Source organism: Camelus dromedarius, chromosome 8 (assembly GCF_036321535.1).
Source record: "Camelus dromedarius isolate mCamDro1 chromosome 8, mCamDro1.pat, whole genome shotgun sequence".
Classification (NCBI taxonomy): Eukaryota; Metazoa; Chordata; class Mammalia; order Artiodactyla; family Camelidae; genus Camelus; species Camelus dromedarius.
The window spans coordinates 8,543,077-8,559,807 of record NC_087443.1 but is presented as its reverse complement, the minus strand read 5'-3'; positions in this window follow the sequence as shown (position 1 = coordinate 8,559,807).

The following is a 16,731-nucleotide window of genomic DNA, read 5'->3' as shown; positions in this document are numbered from 1 at the left end:
CAGAGACTACCAAATGACCCTGTTGGCCAAGAAGGATCGAGGGCTCCAAAAAAATATTTGTGTCCTCCCTAAATCAGAACTGAGAACTGCCACTTTTCCCTCTCGCTCTGCACGAGACACCTGTTGACCTACGCCGGGCTCGCGGAGGCATGGCTGCAGGAGTCACCACAAGGGCGGGTGCAGGACAAAGGGGGAGAGATGTTCCACCATTTCAGCAGATGTGAGGGACGCACCTCAGTTTCTGCAAAAGCAAACAAACCAAAATCTCGCTTAAGGCAAAGTCTGTTCTTGGCTTTGGGGCTGAAGGAGAAGGACCCCTAAATTCTGGACAAAACAGGAAGAGGCCAGAGGTCTAGAGGTACATCCTGCTCCTGACTGAGGTGGTTAGTGCTGCCCTGCCCCCTAAATGACTGGCCCTTGCAGAGCGGGGACCAGCCCCTAGAATTCCCCAAGGCCCCAGCGGGGTTTTGAGGGTTAAATGCATGCATGGTTTGTTCCTAGACTGATCTCACTGATATTAGCGTATTTTTGTTGTGGATTCCAAAACTACCTTCCAACAACTGACTCCTTGTCACTTTGACAAAGGTGAACTTCTCAGGGCTTCAGGGACAGCTTTGAGGCCACGTGTTAGTGACCAGCTCAGAGCACTTGGTTTGCCATCCACACAATTATAATTTTATAGCTCAGTGGGAACCTTTTGACGTGATCTAGTCAAAATTTGTTATTGGATTTTTGTCAATCCCCATTTGGGTTTTAAGATGATTATCTTTGAAAGTTTCACGTACTGCTGATGGGAACAAAAATGTACCCTTTCTGAAAGCTGGCAGTAAAAATATAGAGATTCCTACAAAACAAAAACATCATGGTCCATTATTTACTATTTCCATGTTTAGGAATTTTTCCCAAGAAATAATCTGATGTGACTATAGACCTATTATAAAGATCTTCATGCAAGTTTTCTTCTTAAAAAGTAAAAAAAAATTGGAAACAATCTAAATGGTCAAGAACAAGGAAATGGGAAATAAAGCATGTTGATAAAACATTATTCAGTAACTCAGAAAGTTCTAGGAAAAAACAAAACACACATTTTATCCAACATAATCTTTACGTACACAATATATTCCTTTCATTTGTACAACATACCATTCATATATATAATATACGTATATATTACATATTCAGAAAAAAACTAGGCTACCTTTTTTTTCCTAACTGCCAGAAATTAAAAAAAAAATAGTGATTCATTCACTTTCTCCTTGAGACTTCTTTAAAGGAGAAAGTTGTCTACTTTTAGAAGTTTGGTTCGGTAGAGGATATGGTTGAGCCCAATTTTGATACTTAAGAATAGTTTAAAGGGTCTAAAAATGTGATTCTTGTAAACAGATACAATGCTAATAAAAACAGGGGAAGTCTTCACGTACAGGAGTGCATAAAATAATGGTGTGGCTGTTTTGGCTTTTAAAAATATTTAGACAATTTCTATTCTTTTTATAGAAAAGTCTTTTGGGTCCGTGCTTCTAAAGCCATTGTTCCTCTGTCTCTGGAGAAGTGTCTATGCTAACTTCAAAAGTAAATATACAGTTCCGTTTTCCGTATTTTAAATATTTTGCTTTCTCACATCCTTTTTATACCCTTGCTGTGTAAATCTGCAGGACACGCTAGTAATGAACACAGAGAAGGGAGGATGAGAAAGGGGCTTTAATAACAGCATTGACTTCTCTTTTTTTAATTGAAGTCTAGTCGATTTACAATGTCATGTCAGTTTCGGTGTACAGCGTGGTGATTCAGTTCTGTGTGTGTGTATATATATATATATATATATTCCCTTTCATATTCTTTTCCATTATAGGCTATTACAAGGCATTGAATATAGTTCCCTGTGCTGTACAGTAGGACCTTGTTGTTTATCTATTTTATATACAGTAGTGTGTATGAACAAGGATGGGAACGCATCTCTCAAGGCTCTTGAGTCGGCGAGAAGCACTGGTCCCCCTTCTACCTGGACGGAGCTCCTCTGGACTCAGCAGCGGCCAGTCGCCTGGCCTTCTGACTGCTTCTGTCTTTGCTCCAATCTCAGTGAAATCGTCCCCACCTCTCTCTCTCTCTCTCTCTCTCTCGTCTGTTCGTTCCTGCTTAGATGTAGCTTCAGTTTTGCCCTTGTATGTACATGAGTGAAGAGGCTGTTGTCTCAGCACCTGTCTTAGGAGGGGGACAGCCACCTCCTCGCATCCCGGCATCCTGGCTGGGCTCTTTGCTGTCCCAGCACCTCACCTCCGGCCTGATGGTGGGAAACCAGCAGAGAAGACCGCAGCGCAGCGTGTGGATTTCACCTCTCTGCACAGCGACCACAGTGCTCAGCTTCAGGGCACAGGGTGGGAGTTATTACCAGGCCTAGTTTTTGTTAGTAGATTCATGTATACCCACCACCTATTATTTATCAGTATAAATACTTCTTTTTGTTGTTGTTGTTTTTTTTTTTTTGGTAGGGGGTATTTTGGTTTATTCCTTGACTTATTCTTAGAAGGAGGTACTGGGGATTGAACCCAGGACCTCATGCATGCTAAGCGTGTGCTCTACCGCTTGAGCTATACCCTCCCCCCTATAAATAAACACTTCTTAGCATGGATATATTTGGTCTGATGCATTCTCTCTACTTCCTGAGAGAGCAAATGAACAAAGCGGGACGCAATCTCCGGCATCCGGCCCCATTCTCTCAAGCTATCTTTCCTTCCTTGATACCACCTAAGACACGCCCCTTTCCACCTACACCTTAGCCATCCTTCAAGCCCACCCTTCTTGGAAAACTACCAAAATCGAAACAAAAGAACAGAGCATCAAAAAAATAATCACGCACACAAACATTCAAATCTTGAGATCCGTGCTCAGGACAGGGAGGACCAACTCTGGTTGCAGCACTGCGTGGGGCCCAGCTTATGGGAAACATGCAGGAGAGAAGCTCATCGATTTTTGTTTTAACCTTGACCACTTATTTAATGTGAGCTGGCATCAAATGCTCCATTGCTTGCAGAGTTCTAATTTGGGACTTAGTAGCAATCTAAAACACCTAAGACTGTCGCTTGGAAATCTGTCCCCAGCAGTGACGGTCTCATAATTTAAGGCACACTTCCCCTGTGGCCTCTGATGCATTATTTGAGTCATTCAAGAGATGGGAAAAATAAACCACAGAGGGTTCAACTCAACCGTCCTTGGAGCTAATCGAAGATAATATGGCAACTTAAGGTGTTAGCATAAACTGGAATAAAAATGTCACTGTCATTGCAAAATATTTATCTCCAGCCCTGCCCAAGAAATGATGTTGGTAAACGTAATTTGTATTCACCCAGATGTATCTGTAGGAAACTTCTCCGTGACTTTGAACAGTAGTGATGAAATCACGCTGGGATTTGGAGCACCTGAGCCTGATCCATCTCACTGCTGGGCCTCGTCTGCATTTTGGTGACAGTTCACTCCTGCTTGGACTTTGGGTCTGGCTTAGAGATGACACGCTGTGGCCATGCCAAGGAGGGCCCGGACAGTGTCTGAGAGCACAGACCCTCCGAGGTGGAAAGGGTTTTGGAATGTCACCTAGCACAGCACCCTTAGTTTGGGCCAGGAAGGAATAAAACTTTAGAGAAATGCAGAGAAACAAAAGACGATGGCTATTCTGGGAACACTAAATAGAAGTGACCTAAATATACCTCCAGGAGAGCGCGACGGTCGAAACGAGGAGGTCCGCCTCACAGCTGCCGCCGCTGAGAAACCGGCAGTATTTTAGATCGATGGAACCTGCCTGCATGTCAGATACTCTTCTAGATGTAAGATAAAGTGGCCACGCTTTCTTGGACTTCAGTTGTAAACTTTTGGACAAGACTCAGAAAAAATACAATGCCTTTAAATGGACACATTTTTAGGGAAAGAAGTTGTGCCCCTAGGGGAAAAAAAGAATCTCCATCTTAAGAGAAAAAAGACAAAAGACAATGTGTTTCCTAGCTCCACTTGGACATCTTCTAGGAGGTGGGGGTGTCACGAGGGGAGATGTAAGATGAATTTGGGCACCTGGCAAGGTGTTCTGTCAGAAAGGTAGACTTAGGAAACACAGCAAACTATCTGCTTCTCACCATCAATAAAGTGAAAAGATAAGAGAAAGGGGGAAAATAGTTCCAGACCACGTATCTGATTAGAGACTTGTATCCAAAATATATAAAGAACTCTGGTGATTCAATAATGAAAGGACAACCTGATTAAAAATATGACTGGACAAATATGACTTAAAAATAAAATAAAAGGTGATTTTTTTTAAAGTCCAAAGACCTAACAGACACCTGACCAAGGAAGATTATACAGACGGCAAATAAGCATATGGAAAGATGTTCCACGTTGTATGTCATCAGGGATATGCAAATGAAAGCAACAACACACTCATCAGAATGGCCAAAATCTGGAGCACTGACAACATGAAGTTCCGGCGAAGACGTGGAGCCACGGGAACTCTCCTGTATTGTTGGTGGGAATGCAAAATGGTGCGACCACTTTGGAAGACCGTTTGGCAGTTTCCTTCAAAACCAAAAGTACTCTTACAATGGCAATTCAGATACTGGTGCGTAATTCTTCCCTGCCCCATCCAGCTGTCATTCGTGTTTTACCCTCCCATCCATCACAGTTTCCCGAGAAGAGTTTCACCTTTCAAAAGAATCCATAATCCAGGCAATCAACAGGACAATGAGCAAAACACCTCCATTCATGAACTAATATCTTACCTGAGCAGAAGGTGCTAGTCACTCCATCAGAACACCTACTGATGGTTGTTCTACACATTCCCTTTCTTTAACCTCTGAAATCACTCAGCTGCCAGAGTTGATACTTACTAGGTCAACCATGGACTATAAATCTCTCCAGTACCTCTGGGGTGCAAGCGGGTATCCAATATGTCAACACATCCTCCTGTGTTTATGTTTACAGTATATTCCAGGTGAGGGGAAGTCCTGGCAAGGATTCCTAACAGCTCAATGTCAGTGATGACCCTCGTCTGTATAGTATCTCAGAAGAGTCGATCTGTTTGATCTCATTAAGAATATAAAATGTGTGGGTTGTTCAGCTGCCTGTTTTTCTGGTTGGTTTTTCAACACAACAGATGTGTTATTGCTGCAAACACGCTCACATTACAACCCGATGATGCTTCTTTGGAAACTCCAGTTTCCTCACATCAGTGACACTGAGTCAAGGTCAATGGAGATTCTGAAGCATCTCGGCAATCTTGGCAAACACTTGCGGACAGGACCGCAGGGCTCTCTAGGGGAGTGACAGCGGGCACGTGGCCTGATTTCCCAGCCCGGGGTCTCCTGGGCTGTCCCCCTCCATGCTGGGATTCTCCATACATGAGAGAATGCCCTCCATTTCTCTGCACCCACCCACCTACCCAACCCAGGCTCTTCCTCACTCATTCACCCATTTGTTTACTGATTCCATAGATGCTTACTGAGCACCTACTTCAGACCAGGCCCTGAGCTGGTGGTGGGGGACTGATAGGCTCTCTCCTTGACCAAACTCTATCCAAGCTCTTCTGAGCCCACTTCTTAACTGAGCTTAGAAAGACTGAAACAAACACTAAGATACTTTCTAACAGCTCAAGGCACACCCTGGGGCTGACCCTAGCTTCCCTTAAAGAGCCCACCTGACAGCCTACTGAATGGGAGAAAGTATTTGCAAATGATGCAACTGACAAGGGCTTAATTTCCAGAATGTACAAATAGCTCATACAACTCAATAACAAAAAACAAACAACCCAATCCAAAAATGGACAGAAGACCTAAATAGACATTTCTCCAAAGAATTCATACAGATGGCCAACAGGCACATGAAAAGATGCTCAACATCACTAATCATCAGAGAAATACAAGTCAAACTACAATGAGGTATCACCTCACACAGGTTAGAATGGCCATCATTAAAAAGTCCACAAATGATAAACACTGGAGAGGGTGTGGAGAAAAGGGAACTCTCCTACACTGCTGGTGGGAATGTAAATTGGTGCAGCCACCATGGAAAACAGTATGGAGATTCCTTAAAGAACTAAAAACAGAGTTACCATACAATCTGGCAATCCTACTCCTGGGCATATATCTGGATAAAACTCTAATCTGAAAAGACACATGCACCTCAATGTTCATAGCATCACTATTTACTATAGCCAAGACATGGAAACAACTTAAATGTCCATCCACAGATGACTGGATAGAGAAGCTGTGGTATATCTATACAATGGAATACTACTCAGCCATAAAAAGAATGAAATAATGCCATTTGCAGCAACATGGATGGATCTAGAGATGATCATACTAAGTGAAGTAAGTCAGAGAAGGACAAATACCATATGATGTCACTTATATGTGGAATCTAAAAAAATGACACAAGTGAACTTATTAACAAAACAGAAACAGACTCAGACATAGAAAACAAACTAATGGTTACCAGCGGGGAAAGCGGTGGAGGTGAGGGATAAAGTAGGAGTTTGGGATTAGCAGATACAAATACTATGTGCAGAATAGATAAACAACAAGGTCCTTGTTATAGCACAGGGAGCAATATTCAATATCTTATAATAACCTATAATGAAAAAGAATATATACGTGTAACGGAATCACTATGCTCTATACCAGAAACACCAGAAACTAACACAACATTTAAATCAACCATGCTTCAAAAAAAAAAAGATAGACAGACAGAAAGAAAGAAAAAAAGCAAGAGAAAGGAAGAAAAGAAAGAAAGAAAGAAGGAAGGAAAGAAAAAAAGAAAGAAAAAGCATGCGCACGCGCACACACACACACACACATCACCAGAACTGGGACATTCTGGGACCAGGATGCGCTGGACATACAGGCCAGTCACCGTCTTCTATCACAGACAGAGTCCAGAGACGCCCAGTCTCTCCCGCCAGTGATCACATCTGTTCCTAAGCCCTTGTGGGGTCTCGCTGACCCTCCGTGCATCCAGAAGCTGCTCATCCTCACCTCCTGCATCTGGGACCCTCTCTCTTCCCACTTGAACCACTTCCTGACAACCCTGTGCTTCTATGGGTGAGCCTGGCTGGTTTTCTGTTTACCCAGGAGGTGGCAAACTTTAGGTACAGCATCTGATTTAAAAACCTTCTTCCACCCAGGGGTGGGTAGGCAGAGGTAACCAGTAACTGGGTCCCCTGCAGAGGTGCTGACAGAAAGGGACAACAGGGACATTGGCCCCAGAATCAGGAACCCTCAATTTTCTCCTCCCAGCAGCAGGTTGCTGTGCAAGGGCAATTTCCCCGGGAGCCCAGAGCCCGGAGGGCTGGTCACACGGCGGGGCGGGAAAGCTGGGGTAGCTGTGATGAGGAAAGAGGAAGGACAGAGAGGAGACAAGGAAAAGGGAGGAGGATCCAGAGCCCCGAGCGTTGCTCAGGGGCCAGGCTCATCCTTGGGCCTCTCGCCAGGGTGCCCCATCCTCAGGACAATAACAGAGATTGTGACCTGCGAGGGTGCCAGGAGGATGATGGGAGACACACTCAGCTGCAGTCCTCAGACTCCTGTTTTTGTGGTTAGGATGGACCACACTTCACTCCCCACTAATAAATGACGTTTCTTTCCCTGTGGCGCATATGCACATTCCACTGTTGAATATAGTTGTTGCAAATGCTTGAAACATATCATTTAGGTAAATTGCCTAAGATATTTTTACACTAGTTTACTGAAAATTAACGTCTGGAAAGGTTTACTAGCTAATACAATGAAACAATTTACTAAAGGAGCAATAATCCAAAGACTATTAAAATTCTGATTTCAGATTATGGTATTAAGCAGTATGTTACATGGTTAATCGTCTTGGTGAGGCATGCTCACCAAGCGCCCGGCCCTTTGCACATAGTGACTCATTATTTCCATGGTTATTGAAAACAAGTGCTGAAATGGCAGATGGACGATTGGATGCGAGTTGTGTCAACAGAATGGACTATTTGAGATCAGGGCCATGGGAACAAATCATGATCATCGCTAGTGATCCCGCTGGCCTGACTACCCTCTCCACCTGCCCTTTGACCCTGCACGTCTCAGGACACATGCCTCAGTCCAAACAGGGTGCCCCGTTGGCTCCTGGAAAGAATCTGGAAAGACTGGGAGGAGAGGGTGCGGCCAGGAGAGGGTGCCCTGGAGCAGGGGAGTCCACCTCAGCTCTCTGCCCCTGGGTTACTGAGAGTCTGCAGGGACTTGGCACCCGTCCTTACACTGGCTCTCCGCTTGCTGGCCACGTCGTCAAAAGAAACGCCAGTCAGTGCAAAGTCACTTGGTCATGACAGCCAATCCCAGGACTTGGTCAATACCATAGGATGACTCCAGCATAGGCGGCTGTCGCATGCTTGAAGGATGCTTTAGAGCAAATCAGGAACATGGATGCAATGCACCTGCCTAGCCCACCTGCGCCCTGCGGGGCGGACCACACACTGGAAGCCTGCAGGGGAGAACGGTAGCGCACAGCCTTCCCTGCAGCCGAGCGGATGGTGCGACCCGGCCCTGGGCCTCTTTTCCACTCTGTCCATGGGGACCTCCTGGAAAATGCTGCCCCCAGACAAAGCGTCATGCAGCACCCAGCCTAGTTATTCAGGATGCAAAAACTGTCCTCTTTCCCCAGACAGTGGAAATAAAAACCAGCAGAACACCGTGAGTGGCTTCAAAACTCAAGAGAAGGATAAAAGAATTAGTGCCAGGGTTAAAAGGGGGCGATCTCATGTTAATACAGTTGTCACAGAGTAAACATTATCGTGAAACCAATGCGACCTGCAATTTAGCAGGTACCAAAACGCCGGTGTGATTAATGGTACCCAAACCTTGGAGAGCTCTAGAATCAACCCCACAGGTGCACCCCTGAGGATTCCTTAAATAGCTCCTCCCAAGCCCCTGCCATGACCCCTGGGTGTTCTTCTACAAAGCAGGTGGGCTTTGCGCGGTGGCCCTGGGGGAGGTGCACTCAGTCTCCGGGACAGAAGTCACTCCAGCCCCTCGCTCGGTGGCAGCTCCCCTGGACGGGCCCCAAGCACCTGCCAAGCCAGACAGGTTCTAGCCAAGAGTCCTGCCTCAGGGGGAGTCCTCAGGCCTCAGGTACAACATAAGCTCCTAATGGAATAATACACAGAGACTTTCGAATGGCCTTGTATAAAGCTATGCTGTGAAATACATTTGCGAGATCCCTAAACTTTCACTTCTCTTCAGGCTGCCTCTGCCTATTCTTTGAAGCCGAGCTGAGCCGAGCCGGGGAGGCATCTGGGCTCCTTTCCCACCCCTGTCCCTGCGATGGTTTTGCCTCCTGAACTCCCCGCCCCCTCCCATCTGCTCAGATCCTACCAAGTCTCCAGAATCAGCTTAACCTCCTCAGAATGCCTTTTTCTGATTACTGTACCCTGGACAGCTCCTCCTTCCTCCGCACTTGTCAGCAGATCAGGCCTGTGTCTTGCACTATGATTAGATGATCCCGTAGCCTGCGTCCTGTTGTAGGATGCTTTTCTGGTTCTCGGAGGCCCAGACTATGTCATCCTCATCCTGGTGCCCTAGAGAAAGCTTCTCAGATTTCATGTGTAACACAAACACCCAGAGGTCTTGTTCAAATGCAGACTGATTCAGTAGGTCTCCCTGGGGAGGGCCCAGAGATTCTCCATTTCTAACAAGCTCCCAGGAGATTTCAAAGCTATATGTCCAAAGACCACCCTCTGAGAAGTGCGGGACTATCTGGTATTTAAGGCAGTGCCGTGTGCATGGTAGACTCTGAGAAGATTGTTATTTGTCCCGTGGTGCGGTCCTTCTCCGCCTGGCTTGTGGCACTGCATCCCTGGTCCCCCTGGAGGAACAAATGAGCTTAGACCCAGGCTTGGGATCATCCCGGGACCAGGATGGGCCTCGGGGTCCTCTGGTCCCACCTGCTCCAGCCTGGTGGCGGCACTAATTCCCTCTCTGTGACAACAGGCACTCTGGGATGCGCTGATGAAGAAGAGACAGAATGCTGTTCATCTCAATAGATGAAAACGTCCTGCCCATTCAAGGTTCATTTCTGTTTTCTCCATCAGGGCTAAAAACCAACGTCATAGGTCTGGGAGCTCAGGTAGGCTCAGGGCACGCCTCTGACAGAAGCCACCAGGTTTTGTAGACTTTACAAAGCATGCATAACAGTTTGGACACTTAAAACATCAATCTTATGCAGAAGAAGAGTATTTTCCTATGAGACTGAATATTTCTTTCCTAAGATCCTGTTTCTCATGGAAAGTAGAAAATACCACTAAGTTGTATGACTCAGTGGTATTTTCAACAAGAATGACCACTGTGGTTCATCAGTGACCTAATTACTGATGATAAATCACAGTGATACGTGCATTTAGTGTTTGAAAGTGTGTTCCGTGATGGCAGAGAACGAACTATCAAATCCACTGCACTTACCAACAACTAGATTTGTTTTCATAGCACTGAACACCTCGGCTAGAAATGAACCAACATAGATCTGACCTGAACACCCTTTTTGTTGTTATTGTTGCTTCTAGCTCTCGTAATAGCTCAAGGAGCGTAGATCAGATCGTAATATCTCAAGGCTGACAGAAAAATTAGAAGAATAGATCGTAAACGGCTTGGCCCAGGCCCAGCACACAGTAGGTGTTCCACAAAGAAATGCAGCTAAACAACGAGTGAGCGGATGGAGGGACAGACACCTGGGCAAGCCGCTCTCCCCGCTTTGTAAATGAGCCCACAGGCGGGCGCTTTGCACTGAAATTAGAAGTTTCATGAATATGACACAAAAATGTTCACATGCCTCCAACATCAGTATTAAGTAATGGGTCCCACGTTGTGTGGCTAGTCCCTACCCGACCAAAGAGAAACTCTGGGTCCAGGCATCGCTAGTGTCAAGACAGGAGTCCCAGTGACCCAGCCGCCAGCCCCACAGACAGTTCTGTGTTCATACAAATGAGTCAAATTTGCCATGTGTTTATGAATGAGTCACCAAAGCCTCAGACCATGTCATGTCCTGGGTGCTTAAGATTTTCACAATGACAGTAAAATGAAAAGAATCCCATTTAAAAAACCAAAATACCTCACTCTGATATGTTCAAATATATTTAAAAAAAATTACGCATTTTCTTAAGATAATTGTTTCCCTCAAAATCTGGACAAAATCAGGGAAAAGGCTGATACATGTGATTATATAAAAATAAAAACGTTTACATTGTTTCATGAATACCTTCAGTGACATAGAAAGACAAATAAATTGGGAACATATTGTGAATTATAGCTCAAAGGGTTAATACCACTCATATAAAAGAGGTTCTAAAAATAGAGAAACAAAAGTAACAATCTTGTAGACAATGGGCTAGAGATGGGATGACAGTTCAGAGATAAAGAAATGAATATAAGATAAGTGAGTCCCAGGGATGTAAGATACATGGTGACTAGAGTTAACAATACTGTACCATATATTTGAAAGCTGCTAAGAGAATAGATCTTAAAAGTTCTCATCACAAGGAAAAAAACTTGTAACTATGTGCTAACCTTGTTGTGGTGATCATTTTGCAATACGTACATCCATCAAATTATTACGGTGTACACCTTAAACTTACACAACGTTCTATGTCAGTTACATCGCAGTAAAACTGGGGGAAAAATGCAAATGGCACTTAACTGCAAGCTCCATCTCATAAGAGAAATGTAAGTTAAAACTGCAGTATTTCTCATTTATCAAACCGACAAAAATCCAGAAGTTTGACAAGAGACTGTTGGCAAGGCTGTCGGGAAACAGGCACCATCACTCATGCTGGTGGGGATGTAAAATGGTACAGCTGGTCCGAAGGGGAACTCGGTATCACCCAGTAAAATGATGTACATGTTGAACTTTTGCTCCAATCATCCCTCTGCTAGTGAGCAATCTCAAGAGACGTACCTAAAGATGTCTGCACAGGGTATACTGGTTGCAGCTCTATCGGTGATAGCAAAAGTCCGGAAAGAACACAAATGCTCACCAATAGGAGATGGAGGGTGACCCAGGGCGCGGTCACTTAAGCAGCTAAAGAAAGCAGCCAGCTCTCCCAGCGCCTTGACTGCGGTCTCTGGGTACCACTTCCCACCAAAGGACATAGGGCTCCTTAGAAAAACGTGCAAGATAATCCTGGAACATACTGTCCTACTAGAAAGAGAAAAAGCTATCAGAGTCAGGTTAAAAGGACACAAGAGACCTCTGGCCAAAGACGGGACAGCTGGACTACTGACAAGGTTAATAACTGTAACGGATTCAAAGACACCAAATATGTCTGAATCCGTGCGTTTATAACAACACTTGGGGAAAAAGTATGGGTTACCTTTGAAGGATGGAAACCCAACTTCTTACTTTTCAATTGGTAAAAGAAAGTTAAAATTAAAAAAAGGAAAAATTAATTGATCTCATCATTTGTATGTGAACTGTGCTTCAGGGTAATGAAACAGCTGACGAAGGGAAATTTCTTTTTACAGAGGTTGTACAGCTGAGTAAAATGAAGAGAAAAATCAGAATATCATTAATTTTGTGGTCTCTGGTGAATGAATGGATTTAGGCAATTCATTCATGGTCGCTAATACACAGATAATCAGACGATGTGTGTCTTGTGATGAAAATACACAGCACCACATATGAGTTACTCTGGCAAAACGAAAACAAAACACCAGAATTAAACCAGAAAACAACCTGTCTTTTATCTAACTGCATCTAATTATCAATTTGCAGGAAATACAGAAGACTGAGTAATAGGTCAAATGACACCAGAGAGATGCAACCAGCAGAATCCAGACTGTGGAACCCTCTCCAGATGAGAAACAGAAAACAAAACCAAAAATAACCACTTTTTTAAACAAATAAATTACAAGTGTCAAAAAAATTTTTTTAAAGTTTTTAATGGAAGGAACACCTATCGATTAAAGGACACCGAGGAGACATCACCTAATTGCAATGCATGCTTCTTACTTAGATCCTGACTCAACAAACTGCCAAAGGGATTTACCAAATGATTCGGGAAACCTGAACACTGGATAATTTATACTAATGGTACTGTAAGGTTTTTTTTTTTTTTTAAAGAAAGTGCTTATTTGTATTTTTAGAAATACATACATTTTGAAAGACTTCAAAATAAATGACACGATGTCTGGAATCTTCTTCAAAGCAACCTGATGGAAGGAGAGAATGGATGGGCGAGTGGCTGAAAGGAGACTGGCCCTGAGATGCTAACTGCTGATGCCTCGTAACAGAGACACGGCGGTTCACAGAACTATCCTTTCTCCACTCTGTAAATGTTGCGTTTTCCACAATAAAAAGATAAATACATAATGTAGAAAATTTAGCAAGAACATTAGTCCCCTGTGTCCGCCCTCCTTCCTTGCCTGGGTGGGTGATGGTTTTTATTTCTAAAACACTTGACTCCAAGGACTCTGGGACCTTCATGGAGCTTAAATCAGCCCTCAGGTGCCCCTGCGGTAGAAGGGAGCAGACACGGGAACTAAGGGAGAGAAGTGAATAAAATCCCCAGGATGGACTTTAAACACACAGCGATCTGATGACTCTAAGTTCGGTCCCCAGGAGCTCCCCTAACTGGGCATCTGGAGTGGAGTGGGGGAGGTGTGTGTGCACAGGTGAGTGGTGTGTGCGTGCACGTGTGTGCATCTGTGTGTGCTTGTGTGTGTTCTGAAGTCCTGGTGGGACATGGGCACCCTCCTTGAGCCACTAACGAGGAGGTGCCCTCAGCCAGCACTCTGCTGCACTCACCACGCATGTCTTTCATCCTCCTGGTCCCCTCCTTCTTCGGGGATGACTTTCAGAAAACCTGAAGGTCAAGGTGGCCTTCCCTCTGTCCCTATTGTATTAAGCCCTGAAGTTGTGCCCAAAGAAAGGCCACACTGGCCCCTAAACCAGGCAGGCATCTTTGAGAAGATCTAGAGTGAAGAATTAGGCACCTCCTTTTATTTTATTTTATATATTTTTATTGAAGTATAGTTGATTTACAGTGTTGTGTTAATTTCTGGTGCGCAGCACAGTGACTCAGTTATACACATATATTTTTTCAGACTCTTTTCCATTATAGGCTATTACAAGACGTTGAATATAGTTCCCTGTGCTATACAGTGGGTCCTTGTTGTTTATCTCCAATGGGAGGAAGACACAGAAAGACCCGTAGAGGTGAAGTGACCATCCGAGGTCGTGTGCAGAATCAACAGGATGGACTGAACTACAGAACCACATGGTCTCCTCACTCACCCTCATTTGCTAGAGGTTGACTGGATTGTAAAATCTTATGCAGAAATCAAGTCCAAACAATTCTAGGATAGAGCTGCATGTACACTACTTCTGAACTGCTGAAATCTCTTTCCGCAGTGAGTCTAAGTGACGATCCAAGGTCACGGAGCTTAGGAAGAGGAGAGACTCGGGGAAGAAAGTTTTTGTCTTCTGCAAGTCATTCTCAGGAAGCATTTCTGAACTTCACGCTGAAGTCGGAGGCTCTTGCAATCAGTCCCACATCACTGGCAGAATTCATGCCCCTCCGCTCTCTCTACTTTCTTCTTTAATTGAACCTGAATTGTGAAGTTATTTTTAACATAATTGGTAAAAATTTAAGAGCGTTAATGCCCTGTCCCTGGGCTCGTAAGAAACTTACTTCCCCTTGGATGTGCTTCAGTTCATTGCTGATAAGAAAGCTGGGTATTAGTGAAGGAATTTTTGAACATTCAAGTTAAGCCTGTTGTCCCAAGAATTAGGATTTGATATTTCAAACAATTTTTTTTTGCCTTAACCTTAAGAAGCTTTCAAACTCCCATCAGTCAGCTTCACTGAGATGGGAACAAGAATACAGACCTTTAGCTTAATTAGAACATTCTCTAAAAGTTTTCTACTCACTGAAACCATCGCCTGATTCCTAGCCTGAGACCATCACAGCTGACGCAATTCACAGGCAGTGGTCTGGTGGAGGGAGGGGGGACCAGGAGTCCCAGGACCCATTTCTGACCATGTCACTCTGAGCCACCACACATCTCTCTGGGAGTCAGTTTCCACGTCCATTCAAAGGAGATGGAAGTCCAGATGTATGCCATTCTGGAAAAGGCGAAATTACGGAGCAGTAAAAAGATCAGTGGTTGCCTTGGTGAGCGGGAGGGAGGATGAACAGGTGGAGGACAGGGGAGTCTCAGGGCAGTGAAACTACTGTCTGATACTAAGATGGTGGATACAGGTCATTGTACATTTGTCCAAATGTCTAAATAGGATGTAAGACACCAAGAGTGAACCCTAATGTAAACTCTGGACTTTGGGTGATTGTAATGTGTCAGTGTAGATTCATGGAGTGTAACAAACGTCTGGTCTAATGGGGGATGCTGATGGTGGGGGAGGCTATACATGCATCAGGGAGGGAGTATATGGGAACCCTGTGCTCTCTGCTCAATTCTGCCACGAGCCTTAAACTGCTCTTTAAAAAAAGGTCTATTTTAAAAAGGGAGGTGGTAGAAGCTGCCTGACCTATCGTAAAGAATTGCTGTGAAGTTCAATGAGGGAAACAAGTAAATCCTGCTTGAAAACAAGTGCGGTGTGGTTATGAGTAAACTGTCAGAATGAGGTCCTGTTCCCACCGACTGCGGGTGCCAGAGGGGGGCGCTCGGGAGCAGGTGCGGGCTCCTGCTGCCTCTCCCGCCGGTGCCTTGCTACTTTGAGAAGCTGGACAGACCAAGTGCAGGGCGGGACTACCATTTATACCGGCTGGAAAAACACACCCAAATGACCACTGTCCTTCAGAGTCTTGGGGAATGGTGCTCTTATATTCAAATGCAATCACTCCTCAAACACTCTTGTAATTCCTCCTTGGGAACAAGCTCCCAGTATCCTAGGTTAGACGTCTCTGGGTATGGACTCAGTTTCTGTAAAGGGTTAAGTTGGATGAATCAAGTATGCCCTGAATGAGGAGGGGCAGTAAAGTAACCATGAACTGTTTTCTCATCTGGTTGCAAGAAATGACAGAGAAACCATAACTTGCATAACTATGATTTGCACAACAGGAAGTCTGTCCCAAACCATGACCTGTCACAGAAACCATGGAAGCGGATCTGTCCTTAGGACCCGGCCTGAAAATGCTTCCCGCGAAGGAGCATTTCGGTTCCAGCCTGAAGCGTAGCAGATCAAAACTCAAACCAACACTCTGAGACCCCCAAGAGTAATTCTCCAAAGACAGCAGCCTGGCTGTGGAGCTATCCTGGCGTGGGGAAGAGCTTCCTCGGAGCTTGGGGAACAGTAGTTCGTCAGAGTTTAGAGATCTGAGCGCAACAGGAGCCTGAAGGGCGCTTTTCTAAGCAGGTTCTCGGTCTCCTCTTGCAGGAGTTTCTAATTCAGCACCTCTGGCGGCGGGGGTGGGGGCGCCCAGAAGTTTGCATCTTTCACAGCTGCTGGGCTGGACCCTGAGCTGGGTCCTCTCCCGGTGGGCTGTCAGAGTGCACGAGAGGATCTGCAGACTGACTGTCTGGAAGGACTTTCCAGTACGTTCCAAGGGGTTGCTGTTCTTTCACAGACGGTGGAAATTGGGGGCGCCCGAGAACCAGCTCCTTTCGCACATTTCCGCTGGTGCGGGGTGGGGGGGGTGCTGCCGGGTCCTCACAGTTTCCCAGATGGAACCTAGGTTTCCTGGGGCTGATTCTCCCCACAATATCCCCCGAGAGAGCTCAAAGATTTTCTTCTTCC